The sequence below is a fragment of the Ambystoma mexicanum genome, chromosome 9, assembly GCF_040938575.1.
Source record: "Ambystoma mexicanum isolate Mex_15411 chromosome 9, UKY_AmexF1_1, whole genome shotgun sequence".
In the NCBI taxonomy this organism is placed as follows: domain Eukaryota; kingdom Metazoa; phylum Chordata; class Amphibia; order Caudata; family Ambystomatidae; genus Ambystoma; species Ambystoma mexicanum.
This window is the reverse complement of record NC_090931.1, coordinates 1,304,953,751-1,304,973,650: the sequence shown is the minus strand read 5'-3', so window position 1 is coordinate 1,304,973,650 and position 19,900 is coordinate 1,304,953,751. Positions and strand designations below refer to the sequence as shown.

The 19,900-nt window shown below is 43.5% G+C and overlaps 1 protein-coding gene across 2 annotated transcripts in view; it reads right to left on the bottom strand.

Annotated features, from left to right (window-relative positions):
* The window catches only part of MYLK (myosin light chain kinase), a 1,914,870-nt gene that overhangs the window by 1,629,992 nt on the left and 264,978 nt on the right, over positions 1-19,900 (bottom strand). For both annotated transcript variants that reach the window (XM_069616671.1, XM_069616673.1), the window contains exon 2: positions 6,854-6,912. The gene's annotated coding sequence lies outside the window, so the exon portion shown is untranslated. The remainder of the gene's footprint in view (positions 1-6,853; positions 6,913-19,900) is intronic.

Below are 19,900 nucleotides of genomic sequence, written 5' to 3'. Positions count from 1 at the left end.
CTGAATATATCACAATTTACTTACATTTTAACACAAAGCACCCCCTTGGGTACTATTGAAACAGTGGACCTCATTACAACTCTGGCTGTAGCTGTGCCGGTAAAACAGGCACGGCTGCCGCTGGAGTTGCATCCGGGTCCGGCACCCGGGAATGGGCAATTACCGTGGACCTGATAATTGCCCTTTCGTGGGTGCCGGTACCGGTAGATCCCCATTCTCATTTGAGCCCCATAGGGCTCAATATGAATCGGGAGCTCGGATGCAGCTGCAGCGTTAATAACGGTGCATCCGACGAGCTGTGCTGGCAGGCACCCCCGAGCACAACCCTTACTATGGCAGTACGGTAGCAACGTTGCCGGTAGTTTACCGGCACCGTTGTTACCGTACCGCCATAGTTGTAATGAGGCCCAGTCTGTGACTAAAGGAATGAATATCCATTTACAACTGCGGGCCACTTTTTCATTGTTGCCTGAGACAGTTTCAGCCCGACCATGTGATCCACCCCTGCCCATTTCTTCCAATCTAAAAAAAATATATATATTTTTTTTAAATTTCATGCTGAGCTTTCAGGGCCCCCCAGGGATGCACCCGTGGACCCCTGGGGGGTCGCGCCCCACTGTTTGAATACTGCTGCTCTAGATGCAGAGTGAACAAGCAGCAGCTAAACAAGTAACTTGAGAAATTTGAATAAAGGCACAAATAATGCATTTTATATAGATGACTGACCAAAGGCCCTACTAACAGAGAATCAGAAGAAAACAGAAATTAGGCCAGAACAAGTCATTAACACCCACAGCAGGAGTTTTGCAGTCCCTCATTGGGCAAGATGAAGGCCTTCCCACTTAGTGTGGCTCATGCCGTTCCGCTGCCAGCCTGCCACGGTCTCTCTCCTCACTCGACGCTTGTCCTGTTCCTTTGCCATCAGCCTTCCATTCCTGGGATCTGCGGTCCCAAACTGGGACCAGGGATGTAATTTCACAAAAATGCCAGGGATAGCGGAAGTGACATCACACGACCCTTGACCTCTGAGGACATCACAGGAAGAGATGTGATTTTACCCCACCCTGAAGTGACATCACAGGAAGCAACTGAACACGACCTTTCACCCCTTGACCAAACAGGAAGTGACAACACATAGCATTGTTTACAAGTACACTACGAAAAATATGGTTACAATATCATTCTAAAGTGATACGCATTTCATACAAGCATGGATCACCATATGTATTGTTAATATCAATGGTATATTAACCATATTATCTAATTAATGTGAATGCAAGCAGACGTCCAAGGCCAAACGATATGATGCGTTAATATTATATAGCACTTCTGCTTAAGCGCTTCATGTAGAACAAATATTCATACAAAATCAACCAACCTGTGTTGGTACTCATTTATCGACCTCAGCAGGATGAAAGGCTGAGTTGGCCTTGCTTGGAGTCAAACCTGCAGATCACACACACACCACACACATTGCAGCAGCCAGTGCTCAACCCACTGAGCTATCTTACCGGCTATAGTTATCAGAAAGCCAGCCACTCCAGAAAGAAAGAGCCACATGCTGCTGACCACAGAACATGAGCCTAAATGTAAAAAAAAAACACAAAAAAAATACATTGTTTTACTTTATTTATTTATTATTATTTTTTTAGGGGTAGTAAGGGAGACCACAGGGGTAGCAAGGGAGACCACAGATGTAGCAAGGGAGACCACAGGGGTCGCAGTTGCAACCCCTGACAACCCCCAAATGACATCAATGACTGCAAAATTGACTTCTGCCCAGAGGGAGTACATGAGTAAGTGCTAAAAAGCGCACTAAGCCCTCACAAGAGCCAATACAATCATAAAGGTAAAGCAGGCACAGTTGAGATATATCCTGCCTTCAATATTTTATGATAAAGGGGACATGGGAAGGCTATACTTTTAAGAGGGGTATGAATGTGGTTTGGCAGACACCCAAACAGCAAAGTATAACAGTCCAAAATAAAGGAATGTCCAATGACGGTTCTATAAAAACAATCTACTTTAATGAGACACCATGTGCAATACTAACCAGAATATGCACAGATAGAATAGATGCAGCACTGGGTGAGGAGACAAGGGCAGAAAGGCAACCAAAGATGTTCAAAAGGATATTTCTTCGAGTTGCAAACAGGGATTAAAAGGACCAAACCTGTCTCTAGGGCCCAAAAATGGACCACATGGCAGTTAGCAGTCAATAGCACCAAAAACTGCAGACTTCTAGACTTCTTGGATCTGTGCAAAGATCAGGAGATAGCAATGGCAGCAACCAAGGGTCCTGCTGGTTCAGCTAAACAGTTCTTGAAACATGCTCCAAGCAGTCCGACAACGAAAAAACAAAGATCTGGACTGTCTCTGCTCTCAGGGTGCTGCGAGTCCCAATCCAGGGACTCTGGGACAAGATGGATCCTTGTTCTCGGGCTCCCCAACACAGGAGGGGTTGGCACACAAATGCAGGGGTCCTCTAAAGCAGTGAGGTTCTGGGTACCGCTGAGGCTTGCTGAGAGGCAGGTCCTGTTCCAGCAGGTGATCACCCACAATGCTTAGGGGACAGTGCTTGCCTCTACTTTGGATAACGTGCCTTCACCTCACAACTGGAGGACTCTGGAAAGGACTGCTCTCCCAGCAGGGTCCAACAGAACCTTCTTAATGGATGATCCAGACATGCTTCAAGAAGTAGTGGTGTGGCCCACAGGGGACTGGACCAAAGCTAGTCCGCTTTAGGGGTCCAATCCCTGCTCTTGAAATGAGTTGACTTTGCCCTTCTGACATCACACCCAAACTACTTAGTGCTTCAGGAATTGGAGAAGACAGGAAAGAAAAGGTGGTAGAGAAACAAAATGGCATAATTCTCCCCAAACTTTACAGTACTCTCCCTGGCTACACTAACCCTGCACCTTTCCTTCTCAATAGAAAACAAAGTCCTTTAGAAACGTAGGTCCCTGGTGTGAGGCCTGGCTCTTTGTGAATGGATGTGCCCTTTAATTCCTGTTCCCAGGCCAGTGTCCTGTGGAGTGGATGTCCCTGGTAGAAGGATGTTATCTGCCCTTACAAAAGGAACAACGAGAGGCAATCCCACCAGGCTATATTCCTGCCAGTAGCACAGGGTCTAGTCTGTCTGGGGGAATACACATAACCCTTCCACAGCTGAACTGGACCTACAGGGCTGACATTTGCAACGTCAATGTAATGTAGCTGGGAAAACTGAGATGCTGGCCACCATACCAGAACTCAGGTATGGCTTATTTTTACTGTTTAGCTGGCTACCAGGACAGGATCTTCAGAGTTATGCAGTTTTTGGAAGCAGGGTGCACATTTTAAATGCAGCACTTGATCTGCAGAGACTTTGATGTCACAGCAGCCATAAACTGGGCAACTGTGACCTGCATACCTGTTCTGTGCCATTAAGAGCCGGAACTGCGAATCAGGACACTGACGCAGCAGGGCACAAGTACACACGGATCCATGTCATTTCATCTCCTGCCTTTTCATCCCCAGGCTTTTTAATGTGCACATTCCATTGAATGTGCTCATTTTTCTTTTTTGGGGGGTACCCCCCGAACTCCCCTCCCACACTTTTTTGTCATTGACCACCCACCCAAACCCTTATATGCCCTTTCCCACGCCCCCTAAAAATTTTGATGAGCACATCCGATAGAATGTGCACTTTGAAAAGCCTGGGGATGAAAAGGCAGGCGATGAAAGGACGTCGTACCGTACACACTATGCTTTTGGCATGCAGCTTCTGACAGCAGAATCTGATTAGCAGATTTCCCTTTTAGAGATGGAATTACCCACATAATTGTATTTAATAAAAATTTAAAAAGCCAGGGCTTTCACACCCTTCATCTCACCAACAGCATCCTCTATGCACATTCCTGTCGTCCTGTAACAGTCAGCACTCCTCTTATACACATTGGCACACTTCCGGTGTCACCTCACTATTGGTCCGTCCTTCATCGCAATGGCTGGCTTTCGCTGTCATGCACCATTTCTCTCACCAGCACTTTGCTTTTGGAACCCTCCCACCCCCAGACAAAGCAACTCCTCTGGGCACGTACTAACAGCAATGAGCACTTAAAACGCAAGATTTTATGAATGCCACTAAGGGACTGCACCTTATTTCCCTCTATTCTTTCTCTTGAAATACCCCAACACCAAAACCAGCACAACAGACTGGTACCACCATTCCCATTTTCTTCTTCAATTGCAGTTATCTTCCCGTGCTTGACCAAGGGAAACTACGTTGCATTCTCGGATTTTCTAATTACCTGAATACGTTCCACAATATCTCTGCATAGAGTTTACACCTCATTGAAACCCTGTTTACATGAGCCTCTTACAAATGATCTTACTAAAGTGAACAGATCCTAAGACAAACATCCTGTACAAGGTGGGCAACTCTTAATCCAGTCCCAGTGTCCATGAACCTCCAAACGCACGCTATGACCATTACCAAATCTGAACCTTAACCGATACAAATAATGTGTACATTTCTCTATTGCAGGAATTTCCAAGAACCATCAATTTCTAAAATGCATATATTATTAAAGCATACATTAGTATTGATGAGTTGTTCCACATCAGAATGAAGGCTAACACACATATACACATATATACTAGGTAACTGGAAGATACGGATGACGTATTCACTTTTCCGTTTAGCCTTCACCAATACAATGAATTTAGAATCAATGTGTCTCATCTACTAGATCGTGATCCCAACTTTTCTAGTGTGGTGTTTTCTGAATGTGTAGTGTCTAGTGAAAGCGTGTCAGCACATTGTATGAAAATACCTCAAAAATAATGTAGTATACAGACATGCATGAATAAAAAATGTGTGTTACAAAATTACCAAATCGACTTAGGTCATCAACTGTGTAAAATTTCCTAGACAAGTACTTGAACCTGCGGAACTACAAAACTACTGACCTTTTTAAATAAGTCAAATACTTAAGGTTGTACATGCCGCTACAGCTACAGAAGGTTAGTGCCGACACTAGACCTTAAGAAAAGTCTAGCAACAGCATAACCAATGATGGCACTTGCCGTAGTGCCTTTTTTTCTCAGGCATGCACGCGGCTCAAACTCTTCATACACTCTTAAGCAGTGCGGAAGACGGACATGCATGTTTTCGTAATCTACAACAATTTCAAGTTAAATCTAAACTTTCCATTTAAGATTCCGCTAATAGTAGCCTTGCTAACCTAAAAGTTTGTATGTGATATTGCTATTAAATTGAATGATTGGGTTCGTAAAACATGTGCAATCTATTTTCAAAAGATACATTTAGTTATGTGATGTTTACATTATGTGAGCAAAAAACAATTCTTCATTTCATTTTTGGGCAAGGAAAGCATTACATTTTATGTCCAAAACATTTTAAAGAAGTCACTCAATTTAGGCATCAACATACTTCTGTACCTAATATTAGAGGTGCAATTGCCTCAGTGATAAGAAAACGGAGTCCATGGTTTGCTAAGGTGCCAGGTATAATCCTTTGAACACACGCTTTTTAAGCCTCGAAATACAACAGGAGGACAGTAGTAAATAAAAGCACGTGGAATGGGCATAAGGGGCCTGATCCATCTGTGTAAAAACACTCAACAGCATTAAGAAACTATTTGAGGATCATATTCTAAAGATTATATTTTAAACAATGTAGCATTTATGAAAGTCTTCCCTACTGCTTCTATTTTTGGAACTTTATTTCTGAACTCTATGGACAGTCAGGGATTCCCTGAAGCACTCCGCATAAGCACCGCCTCTTGATAATTGTTCTATAGGAAAAGGCATTATTGGTGACTTACTCCCTCAGAATGATGGTAATATAGAGTCACCGAATGCTGGAATTTGAAACTGGATTGTAGGCAAACGGGCTTAGTTGATGAATACTTATCCCACCGAGCTGTGCAATGGACTGTAGAGGACATACCTTCTTACAAGCGTAGCTGAAGAATAACCCCTGTAGCATACATGAGACATTTTGGTTTCCTAAAATCAAATTCTAATGGATGTATCATTGGAAGGATCTATTGGCCAGCATAATCACAAAACAAATTATAAATCTGCAAGTTGTAATAAAAAGTTGTTAACATTTTGGTTGTTCCAACTATTCCCTAAATCATCTCCCATCTGGCCTTCTTTTAATAGTGTGTTTTACACAAGTCCAGTCAGTAAAGGGGAGTCTTTGCATTCTCATATTGTAAAGCCCCCACCCCCGTGAAGAGGGAAATGTTCTATTATAGAAGATTCTCCAATTGGAAGCGGGAGACCGTAACTAAAATAAAACCTCCCTTGAAAGGGGGAAATACAACCAACTCCCTTAATGGAGGGGCGGTATCAGACCAAAACCTCTGCCCTTAAAGGGGACAGCTCTGCATCAAAACAAACTCTTCCCCTTTAAAAGATAATACTTTGCATTAGAAACAGTTCTTTCCCTTGAAGGGGGAGACTGTCTCAGAATATACTCTAAACCTCAGTATACAAATACCACCTGCACCCATTGAAAGGGGAAGAGTATCAGAACAAACACTCCCCCTGGAGGGGGATAACTATGAGAATTGACTCACATGTTAAGATAAGGACAACATATCAGTATAGCTTCTTCCCATTAAAGTTGTACAATATGTATCCAAATCAGACCTCCCCTTTGAGAAACAGCCATCTCCCCAGAAGAGAAAATATAAATTCCAGGGACGCCAGGCACCCAATATTCCCCTGGGACATCTCGACAACGGTTTAAAATATGTAGTTCTGATGTGTGCATCATTGTCTATCATGGCAATAGCTGCTAAGGTATACACCAAAAAAAGACCTTTGCAGGGCTTACCTTTCACACAGGGTTTGTGAGCATGTATCTTCAGCAACCTCAGGGCGGAAGGCCTCAACCTAAAGTAAAAACATATGAAAATATATTTAAGGATGTCATTTTGTAAATACTTCACACAAGAGCACCATGCATCAAAATATGTTATTTGCAATCCCCTTTCCTGAAATGTCAAGTGGCGCAAGCCGCAGCTTAATTGGCTAGATTTGTACACCAGGTAAAATGGGCGAAATTGATTTTGAACTTGTGATGACAAAACAGTTTTTTTATTAAACAAATGTAAAACGGACTCTCATATATTTCTAATGCATTCAAATGAACCACTATATCCCAATGAGACCATTAATATCAAAGCAATTAGAAGTGGGGTACTTTTTGGGGGTCATCCTCGTGTGCCTTGCAACCTCTTAAATAAGCAGTTTGCTGGTGTTGCATCTGTGTGAAAACAGATTTGGAGGAACCATTACCCCGCACCCCGCCTCTGAGGTGTTACTGGAGTTTTCTGAGGTTTTCACACAATGACTGTGCCACACTTGTTTGCCTTCAGTTGCAAATTTCAAGGTTTAGTGATTGAAAGACTTAAATGTAGATTTAAATCATAAATCTCCCGTGGGAGAGCCCTTTTTATTGACACGGGTTTCGGCTCACACTGAGCCTTTTTCAAAACTGGGCATATCTCATAATCACATGACTTTTACCATTCCCAAGTATGTAGATGTATATAATGGTGTTCACTTCCTTGAATAGCTGGGTTTGAATCCCACCTGCAAAGTGCAATGTTTCCTTTGCTCGCGTCCGCTTAATGGTAGTGAATATCAAAGCGCTCACACTGGGAGTAGTGATGGAATGTAAATACTTTAGTTTCTTAGCTCTTAAGCCATCATATGCAAAGTTACAAGGGAACATTTAATACATTTCCACCACGAATTATCGATGCTTGTGTCACTCTGCTGTGACCTAAAGAACCCTGAAGCTGCTTGAATGAAGCCCGAGGCCGCTAGAAGCACAGATTACATTACTAACATATACAAGTAGTATAGTAGGCGGTAAAAGGGAGGAAACTCAACAAGGGAAGAACAAGAACGTGGAAAAGGTATGAAGTAAACAATGGCAATACAGGATTCATTCAACCACGGAAGAAAAAGAAGGTGGAAAAGGTATGAAGTAAACAATGGCAATAAAAGATTCATTCAACCAGGGAAGAAAAAGAAGGTGGAAAAGGTATGAAGTAAACAATGGCAATACAAGATTAATTCAACCAGGGAAGAAAAAGAAGGTGGAAAAGGTATGAAGTAAACAATGGCAATACAAGATTCATTCAACCAGGGAAGAAAAAGAAGGTGGAAAAGGTATGAAGTAAACAATGGCAATAAAAGATTAATTCAACCAGGGAAGAAAAAGAAAGTGGAAAGGTATGAAGTAAACAATGGCAATAAAAGATGAAAGGTTGGGAAACTAGGTCAGAAAACAAGAAGATGAAGATGAAATGAAGAAAGGAATATTTAACATGTAGGGAAAGAGGAAAACATTGGGAGACATTGGAGAAAGAGCAGGGGCGGTGTGAAGATAATTAGGAGAAGTGGGAAAGGCAGACGACCAGAGTATCTGGAAAGAGGGGAAGAAGCAGAGGACGGAAAGATAAAAGGAAAGCAAATAAGCCTGTCCTCATTTCTCACCCTGCCCCTCCTTCGCTTCATCATTGCTTTGCCTTACCTCCTCACTTGGCCTCTCTTTATTTTAACCCTTTTTGGAGAACAGTCCCTGCTATTTCTTGTTTATTTTGCACTCTACTTCTCTCAGTCCTCTTTCTATTTCCTGCTTTTCCCCCTCTTTCTATTTCCCCCTTATTTATTTGCTACAACCTTTGCTTCCATCTCCCACAGTGATACAGAGTCCCTTCTACTTCAAGTGGGAGGATGTATTCTGATAGAGCTAAACCCTTGAATGGGGTGGTTTTACAGTATTTGAATAAAGACACTGCCCCTCACCAACAGGACTTATGTAAAACCCTTCATGTAAGGAAAGGAGGTCTACATTCAACAATTCCAGATGGTGGAGGATTTAAAATGGGAGGAAAATGAAGTTATTTTGATGGGGGATGGGGGAATATACGTTTCTCAGGGGTAGATCCCATTTCAGAAAAGAATCCTCTGAGCGAGTCGGTTACAGGCAGTAGTTATTTTGTGATCTACCAGAGTGCATGGAGATCATGCTAACATGGATCCTAATAACATAACACCAGCAAGGAGCTGGTCAGCCAACGTGTCAAGGGGAGGTGTACCGAGTGAGAGCTACAAAGAGGAGAATCTTTTCGGGATGAGGTTGAATTAATAGATAGGGTGGCCCAGGAGAAGGGCATCACAGAATGAGTTGACTGAGGGTCAGGCTGGAGGTAAGAGTTTTAGTGGAGTAATAGGTGAGAAGAGGAATTTGTAGATTTAACGTAGTGGTTGTCATTTGACGTTATGAATTGGTGGAGTTTTAGTACACGTGGAACCCCTCATTTTTTCAGTCCTTTGTGAATGGAGAAAAAGAAGCGTGAGAAAGGTGAGAGGGAAGGAAAGAGGGAGAGGAGCATGATACGCTAAGAGGTAGATGAATTTGGTCTCAGAGAAGGGGATCACGAGACAATCAATGAAGAGCCATCCTCTAATGGATAGACTTTTAAAGACATACACTTGTAATGTTGGTTTAGGGGATCACCTGCACGAAATAGATCGGAGAAGCAAAGGGAGGAGATGCTTGCCCAGTGGGCGCCTGGAGAGCATGCAAGTGGTAGTGGTGCATGGGAGAAATCCCAACAACATCACCACCTAACAGCGAGGAGGTTTAGAAGGTGAAGGGGAGGTGAGCATAGGACAGAATTTTAGGGACCTCCCACAGGCCGGCGAGGGAGGGTGGGTTTATGGGTATTCCCAGGACAATAAACAAGTATTTGGAAAAATAGGGGGGGGGGAAGGTCAAGTGCAGTGTCTTCAATGTGGAGGTTGAAGAAGAGAGTTGGCAGAAATGGTGATTTTTTTGGAACCTGCAGATAGGGGCTCTAATGTTCTCGTGGCCAACTTCCTTAAAACCAAATCCTGTACCCAAGCCAGAAGTACATAACTTGGGGTTACTTTTGATACTGAAGCACTCTTTAGCTGCATTCACTTTCAGCATGAAAGGTCAGCATTTTGCCAAATGGGACTCATAGGAGACACCCTCCCTTTTCTCCCGATGTCGCACTGGTTTTTGCAGTTGAAACGCTTTGGTTCACCTACTGCAATGATCTTTATGCAGTACTCCCTGCTAAAACTGGAGTTTATACAGCTCTTTACAGTCCAGTATATCTTCGGTTCAGCGAAAACAGCCCACACCAGCCTGCTCATGAAGATCCTACATGAGCATTTGACTAAACAACCTAATAATATCAAGCTTTTTGGGGTGTGACGCACACGTTTCCACAGCTAGACTCTTCTACCCAACAAAAGTGTTCAGCCTCTACCCTACCACTCAACTCACAAGCGCTCTGCTGCTTGCCACATGTTTTGGACTAGGACTCTGATGGACCTCACTAGTGACTATGTTGGCTTGGGTGAGTTGTAGTCCAAAACATCTGGTGAGCTGGTTACAGACCCCTGCCCTAAACCATCCACACACTTCAATGTGCTCTCATCCGCCAAAAAACTATCGTTTGTGTGCACCCTCCCTGGGGATACAAAAGGATGACTGGTACGAGACTACTAGAATATCAGTTGCCGAAGGATGGATTCCAAAATCAGTCCAGCTAACCACCAGCTGAAGTGGATTTGTTTTGGGGGAAAAAATCACTATTAGCATTGTTACTAGACCTGGTGCTACCTTCCACAACCTCTGTACCTCAACAAATCTGACCATATTGTGCTCTAGTACATTGAAGCTTTTTGTGTGCTAGATGGCATTACCAATAATGATCTCGGACGCAGATAACCAGACAGACTCAAAGAATATGCCAAACTACTACTATATTACCAGCATAAAATAAAGTAGGAAAATCTGGCAAAGAACAAGCTATAGTCCACACACTCGCAACCAAGTTTGGTTATACAAAGGGTTTTACACTTCGATACGCGTCATCTATGATGTCATCCTACGTGGCAAACTGTAAAAACCTATTCAAGGGAGGTATTGGTTAAGGGAACATATATTCCTATACATAATTTAAATATCAACAATATGACTGGATGCCCCTTCTCTGGTGGGCACGTCTTGAACCACCTCCAAATACATATTGTAGCAGAATAAAGGCGGTAGATTGGCCTATGCAACACTGTACAGCATGTTGCTTCATAGACCCTCCTATTGGTTGGAATGTTTGACCAACTGTGGACTTTTGGCTCCTCGGCAGCATGTAAGCAAAATGGAACCCATATGCCGAGAGTAATGTCAGACTACTCCCCACTTTACCAATTAGTCCATCAGCTCTCATCGGTCCGGCCCTTTGTAGTTGACCTTGCAGCCTGTCCTGTGACATTTAAGGGAGTGTAGGCACATTATTATTTTCATCTGGAGATTAATGCATAGCCTTTGTTTTTTGACTTCTGAATCACATGTGAGGAGACCACAAATATGTCAATTTCGACCTTCTATTTACTGCTATTTGATTCAATTGTGCTGGGTGTCATTACTCCTCTTGGCCTCTAGAGACTTGCTCACTCCACCTTGCACAGGCTTTTCACATCTTTAATTGTCCAATACTTGGCTCTTGCAGATGTTTTCCTCTTTCCTTAATCAAAGAGAGTCTTACAGACCTGGCTTATCCTTCCAGCTCCCCCTGTGCCTTTCAAGTATTCCTTGAAGTAGCATCCTTGATCCCAGGCAAGTAGACGCCTCTTTCTTCCTCACACAAAGCTGTTCTTCCAGTGTCTCCTGACCCTGCAGCCCTGGTCTGTCTGAGGTAGCTTCATTGATTTCAACTTGAGTCCGACATTCATCTCTCCATCATAGCCGCCCCAGCCACATTATATTTTCTTCTGCATGAAGATTCTAGATGTCTCATCCAGCTTGCGCTTTTGCTATACACACTTACTAGTCAACAGGTTACTTTACCTTCTTTGCACATAGGAGTTCTTCATATTCGAATACATGTTTCTCTTTTTACTTCAATTACATTGTTATTCTTTAAGCATTTGCATATCCTTTCAGGATGTCTCAGTAACTTTCCTTCATGACGTCACCACTCTTGTCAGATTTCACTTACGGCTCTATGATATCCAATGGTGTATGCTGACATCCTTCCACCTTTTTAGTGCGAGACTACATTCAACACGGTTGTCTGAGTGCATATCAACTCTCATACACTCTATGTGGTATTGGGATAATACCTGGTGTTCCACATAGAGCTCTTCTGCTGTTCCAGTATGACAGAGGTGAGGGGGCGGGAGATAGAGATGACGCGCTCACCTGCAACTCTACATTAGGAAGTTCAGAAGAGCACTGAAGACTCAGTGGCTCCTCATAGATAAAAGTATTACACTTTCTGCTTGCCTTCCCATGCCCTGCCTCTTGAAATCACCCTGTATTCCTCTTGGGCATCCTCTGGGTTACCATGGCAGCTGTATGATGGGGTGATCAGTGTGCTTTCACTTTCAGTGTTCTTTCACATTAACTGAAGGTAGATGGTAAAATGAATCGTTTGCTCAAGTAAAACCGTATTAATGGATCGTTGCTCACTTTAAGTTTAGTTATTTTAGGAACGTTTTCAGTATGCGTTATTTGGCAGGGGTGATTTGTACTGGATACCGTTTTAGAAGTATTTTCTGATTAGTTCAGGAACGTGGGATAAATGTCTCGACTACCAGAAGACCCTAATTATCTATGTTCATAAGAGCACGGGTACTTGCGCATAAAATACATATATCAGTTTGACGCTTACACATTTACTTAACTGCCCAAAAACGTTTGCGTGAAAGGTTCGTTTACATATACATGTTTGGGTGGTTTCGCTTGGCTTCAGTTCGCATAAAATGCGAGAAAGCAGGAAAAGAGGGGACCAGGAGATAGAGGTCAAAGCCTTCAGCATGGTGGCCATGCCATTAAACCAAAGGGCGTGCTGTATATCTCACCGACATGAATAATAAACACACGCGATAAATCCTGCCCAGAGGACAAGAGTTCAAGAAGTGAAGTGTATTCATTCTGAAGGAGGCGTGGGGAGCGACCAGGGAGGGGCGGCTCATTGTGAAGACAGTGTGAACAGGTCATTGGTAGACGGCTTAACTCACTTCCTCGTTTCAAGTTCTCGGCCCACCTCAAGATAGCGCTGTACACAGTAGCCATCAAACGGAACACATGGGGGATCTTTCATTCTCGTTCAATGAGGCACCAGTGATTGCAGCATACCACCCCCCCTTTGTATTGTACTGGAGAAACATTCCTAAACCCAGCCTGTCCCATGGACTATTGGACATCGGATAACCGTTCAATGGCCGGCAGTCTGTGCCTGAAAAGAAAACTATTCGAAATAATGTTTTGGGACTTGTATTGCTTCCAATAAAAACGGTCACGGGAAAACTAATATTGTTTTTCTTTCTAATCAGTCCTCATTTAGATTCACACACAGTGGCGAGCAATTTGGATCAGACGGTTTTGGCCCAATTGTCAGTGCGCCTTAGGCTAGGAGATTGAGATTTGCAAAAAAAGTGATCAGCCGGGCATATACTTCGAAAATATGTGAATGATAAATGTGGACCCGCGCGTATACCGAGCATTATGAATCCATACGGAATGCTTGAAAGGAGAAATTCTCCAAAAAATTGTTTTGGCCCAATGGAGAGGGTATGCATTTTTTTAGCATATTTCGATCGATCAGAAAAGAATGTATTATGTTTCCTACCTTTGATGCGCTCACATTTACACATGCCAAACTCATACGACTTTCAAGTGCCCTTGTAGCAGTAAATTATAAAACCGCCCCTAAAGCTGACATTAGAAGCTTAAACCCAAAGCTTACACCTCCTGTCACAACACCAGTGCACATCTCAGGTCTCCCATCCACAAACCACCCAAGGCTGAGCCTGCTTAGATTCACAGGGCAGAAGGGTGAAGCCCATTCAGGCTATAAAGCTGAATACAATCACCCTGAATGCTACTAATCATTTGCAGATTTGCAGACCCCGACACGTGAAGCGGAAGGGAGGAATGTTAATATATTATTTATTATGCCCAGCATTTTTAAATCATAGCTATTTTGATTGAACTTACTAAAACTTGCACACCGCCCTGGTAAACCCACGCTTTAACCAGCCAGCTAGTGCGTCTCTCAAGCTAGCCGTGATCAAATTAAATTAAAATGTGTAAACACAATCCATGTGCTGCAATCACCAAGCTTGGTATATCCCCAACAATCTCTCATCTGGCTTCACGGGGCGGCAGGGTCGAGCCCATCCAGGCTGTAAAGCCAAATACAATCCTAGCACCATGAATGCTAGTAACCATTTGCCAACTGTTTATGTAAGCAAGCTCATCCTCGGGTTGGTTTGCGGATGGGACACTTCTGGGGAAATATCAATCCTAATGATTGCTGTACATGGATTGTGTTTATAAGTTTCAATTTAATTTTATCACGGCTAGCTCCAGAGACCCACTAGCTGACTGGTTAGAGCCTGGGCAGCGTGCAGGTTTCAGTAAGTTCAATGAAAAATGTAACGATTTAAAAATGTTGTCCATAATAAAAAATACATATATTAACACAAGGTCTCCCATCTGCAAACCAACCAAGGGAGATTCTGCTTAGCTTCATGGGGCAGTGTCGACAAAAATGATAAGTAGCATTCAGGGCACTAGAGTGATGCACTGATTGTATTCGGCTTTCCAACCTCTCCTGCCACCCCATGAAGCTAAGCAGGATCAGCCTTGGATGGTTTGTGGATAGGGGACACAAGATGTGCACTGGTGTTTTGACAAATGGTGTAAGCTTCTAATGCTGTCAGTTTTAGGGGTGGGTCTTAAGAACTTGGGGCAATGGATCAACAGATAAGATTAGAACAAGATGGCATCTTCCATCGCATGAGTTTCGCATATGTATATGTGAGAAAAATCGAAGTTAAAAAAACGCATACGTATTATTTTATGCATCAATTGAAATATGCTAAAAATACATGTCCTAGTCATTGAACCAATAACATTTCTGAAAGAAATTCCCCTTTAACATCAACCTTTCAAGTCCAAGGGGCATGTGAAAACATACCGTTTTGTTTTGGGCTAGTGAGAATCCAGTGAAGTTAATGGACAGATGAGGGGCATGGCAGGTGAGTGAACACTTTCCCAGTAGGGCGACACCTGCCAAAAGCATGTGAGTTGAGAGGTATGTCTTTAAATGTTATGCCATCAGGGACTGGCAGACAGTGCAGTTGTCGTAGCATGGGGGTCATGGGTGCCCATAGGGAGTTCATGAAAAGTTTTTACAAGCGCACTCGAGACTCACTAATAAATATTTGGTGAGCCAGGGTTACAAAATCCAGTCCCCGATAAAAGGCATTTGCTAGTTGCACTCAACTGCAAAAGGAGAAATGTTTGAATGCTTCATGAGCTTTTCTAAGGCCCAAAACAGAAGCCAAATGCGTATACCTCAGGGATCCATGCAATCTTGACAACTAGAGGAACCACTTTGCCCGAGGGCTTGGGACGGTTCCAATAGACGAGGGCCAAAAAGTAGGGTTTGATCTACGTGGATCCGGTAGGAAGAATCTAAGCTTTATGGCATTAACTTTAACCTTTTTTTACCCAGCCAGCCGCTGTATGCGGTCATGCCCAGGGAGCAGGTGGTATCTCCATGAAGATGGGCAGGACTCTGGCAATCATTTGTTCCAGTACAGAAAGAATGCAGCAGTTCAGACAGTCAGACAGTGCCTGGGGTACAGGCTGAAAAGTATCGGGGAGATTGTGGCTCTATGAGGAACAGCGCAGCTGACAAATGAGGCAGGAAAGTCAAAGCAACCAATGGCTACTGGAGTGCCGATTTGTCATGGGGGGATAGCTCAGGTGCAATGCACTCGCCTGCACGCTTAGAAACCTCTGGGTATTAAGCACATTATAAATAACCAATTACAATTCGGAAAATCCCAGAGCCAGCAGAGAGCAGCTACACAGATTCCAAAGCTGCCAAATCCACACAGGAAGGTGGCCTAGTCCAAGGCAGGTGAGAGAGATAGACATCACTAATGCAGCTAGTGAAGAGGATAGGGGAGCAGCTTGCCCCCCTCCCCCTGCCTCTTGCTCTTTTCTAAATCCTCCTGAAATACCTCTCCTTTGCTGCTAGACGACTGTGCTAGGGTTGGAGGCAGAGCATGCACAGCCATAGCTAGCTGCAAGCGCAATTTTGCAAATTCAATGCAAGAGGCACATGCCCAAAAGCTCCTTAAGCACAATGATCATCGTCGTGCATGCACTCCAGCATTGTAGTCTGTAGTATGTGCAAATGGGTGTACAGCAGTGGAGTACCTTTGCTGAAAATGTTGGGGGCGGGGGACATCATGACAATTGAAAAAAAGGGATAGGGTATAGTGGGCAGACGTTGGCACTGAGGGATAAGACTAAAGTACTACATGACCAGTGTACATTGCCAACACGCTCGGTTATAACTTTCATAAGACTGATGGGTACCTTTAAAATTAAAATCTAAAGACACGCCAGTCTTCTGAAATGTATAACACCACAGTTGGTCTTTAGAATTCACTGCTTTGACAACAGTAAAAAAAGCCTGCTCCCCCTCTACCTAAAGAGGGTCTGAAAGCAGGCTGAAGGGAGTTGGTGTTTGATTATTGCCACCAGGGCACTGACAAACAAGCATATAGACATAATATAAAATGGATGCCTGCAAGAACAGCGCAATAGGTTACTTATTCGGAATTCATTATTTACTTGCAACATCTTTTATTTGATTTATTTAGATGTAGCGACAGTTTACACAAATAGAGTGCATCCCTGATTATTTGAATTTTATTTGATGTATAGAGCAGCAAATGCAAGTGTTTAACAAGTAAAAGAAACTGTACAATTAAATTGGAAATAAATGAAACGACCAAATCAGCAAGCAAGCAAATGTGTTTTGAGATGAGAAAGGAGCGACAGTGAAGGAGAGGAGTGCATGCCAATGTTTAAGGGCCAGGAAGGAAGAGGAGCGAAAGCAAGATATGGAGGAATCGTAAAGAGGGAAAACTGAAGCTCACCCAAGACTGAACCCTGGTTGAAGATGCCATTTTCGGAAATAGTAAGTGTCCAAAATGTAGCTTGACAGCGTTCATTTCCTTGAATAAATTGCTGGATAATCTTTTTTAAAGACACCTGATCAAGGCGACTTTGATGCACATGGCAAACAGCAACGCTGTTCAAACGAGATTGTGTCATTGTGGAGCGCAACCATGTTTTTAGGCGACGGAGAGTACAAACTCCTCTTCGCTTCACATGTGCTTACAGGGATGACCATCAGCGGCCTATGAAATCTTTCCAGCTCACCAAAAAGTCTCCCAACATCACTCCCGAGTTTTTGGAACTGGGTCACAGCCTTTTTGATAGTGGTGCAAGCCCTTATTTTTTTCATCAGACCCCAAAATGTGTGTTGCATTGTATTTAAGCACTTTGAAACACATTGTGTATAGGCGCTATATAAATAAACTATCATAACATATCACTTTATCAATAACTCTAATTGTGAATTATGACCTGCAATTCTCCTTTGTGCAATCGCAAACTTTCAGTTTTGTTGATTGCGGGGGTTTTAGAAAGCTCTTGCATTTGGACAGTATAGGCGGGGGGACATCGCAAGAAAACGTTGTCTGCGACCACCTAGCCCCTGGAGTCTTTAACGGGGAATTAATCACTGCATAGTAGTCACTCGGGAGGGGGGCGGGGCCCGACTCTGAAGATTCAGCACTAAGAAATAGATTGCAGGGAAGGAGATACTCTCAACTGGTAAGAAAGCATTAGATACATATGATAAATTGGGCAACTCAACTGCAGAGGGGAAAGCGTGCAACAGACACCTTCTCCAAAGTCCAAACTTACAGGCTGCAGGGTATCAACCTTTAGAAAGTGCTTGTCTCTTGATGTCTCTTTGAAAAAAAAAAAAATTATGAGAACTCCATTGTTCATATCATCCAGGCTGAACTATAATAGCGGCCAAACTACAATGCAATGTTTTTGTTGTATAAACAGGAACACATTTTGCAATTTTTAATAAGACCATTGATTATTTCTGTGCATAAGATAACCAATTTTGAAATAAAGTATTATTTCATGTTTAATAATATAATTTTAGGGATGCTGAAGTGCACACCATACACAGAATAGCCAAGAAATATGATATGGCATTTATAACGCACCTAATACACAAGTGTTTCAAGGCACGCTGAGCCAAGGTAAGAGGGAACAGAGGGAAGACAGACGATCTACCTAGGCCAGGTGACATTGATATCGCGCAAATGCATAATTAGTACCCAACTTTTGCAAATGCATGCAGCTTTATATGCATAACGGCAGGGTTGGCAAGGCTTCTTTAACCCTATGGAGATACTGCCATAGATGCAGCCTCAGGGGGATAGCGCGTCGAGAGCTGGTTATGAATGAATCTTAACCACTGAGTGCCTGGAGTAATGAACTGCCAGTGGTGTTCAGTATAAATCACATTAACATAATGCAACATAACACTGACAATCGTGTTGAACAACAGTCCAGATGATTGTTTTTCAGCCTGTGGGAATGACCATATGAAAATCATTCTAGTTGGTCCCACCCCAAAAGGGGCAGTCGAGCCTGAACACCCAGTTCACATCCCTTATGCACAAAACCACAAACACCCCCGGTATATTTTAGCCTCATTGTGGCTCATCGCGTCTTGGGCTTCTCGTGGTCTTGCATCCTAGGACCACCATCAGTGGGATCATTAGGATCTGTGCCCGTATTGGCCCCGGCAAGGTCTCCCTGCCTCAACAGGCACGTTTTGGGAAGATTAGCTTGCCACCAAGCACGTGCACTGGCTCACAATATCTTCCTTCCTAACAGGGCAGATTCGCCCAGGCAGATTGTCAAAGGGCAGTTGTAAAACATCAAGCCTGGTTGCATGTATTCCGGTCTCGACCTTCGCCTGACACAAATCAAAAGGGTGCAAACACTGAAACCACATGCTTCACCAGCAGCTAATTGCTACAACCTGTCTATGAATGTACAGCAACAGACTTCCTACTGCAGTCCAGATGCCTTTGAGCGTGGCCCAAATGGCAATCATATATATTATAAAACTTCATTTTGACTTTTAATCTGGCAGTAACTCACAAATGCCATGTCCTTAATGGCCGGTGTTTCCAAGCTGCACCTACCAACAGCTAACAGCACATCCAAGCTCTCTTGCCTTTTCCCCTCCCAATGCCACAAACTGAGCCCTCCCAGCCCTGCTTCCTTTTCAGATCCGCCAGAAGGCTGGAGATCATGCACATGGCAGCAGTGTGCGGTGTACATCACAATAGCATCGCCACGCCCGATGTAGTGGCCCTCACTCTGTCTTGCTGCTGCGCCTGGCAGGATTTCTGAAAGTCTGCTTGAATCCTTCCCAATGAAAGACATATTTCAAGCAGAGTTCTCGGCCCTGGCCCTCTTCACGCCTCTCCAAAACCCATTAAGCTGAGCCCTTGCTGCAGTGGACGGTTATCCAGGCACAGAAGGCAGGGCTTGGGTTGTGCCTGGGCGGTCAGGGGCTCTGCCCTTGGAGCCGGGACTTTACATGGTCTCCTATAGTTCAATAACACACTCGCAATTCAATCGCTGTCGAGTAAAAAAAAATGATGTAAAAACTGTTTACTAAAAGACATTCGGCCCACTTTTCTCAAACGTCGGGAATCTTGCTTGATACGGTCATTGAGACCTTCTGCAGGGGCTCCTCAAAAACATTGCACAACTGCTCACCGCAAAGCACTGCAGCCTTATTACAGAAAAAGGTGGAACTTGTCAGGAGCCAAGACCGTTCACAGAAAAAATGCTTCCACTCTAACTTCTTGCCGAGTGCATGTGAAGGTCAAAATAGTTTAGTACATCATATCA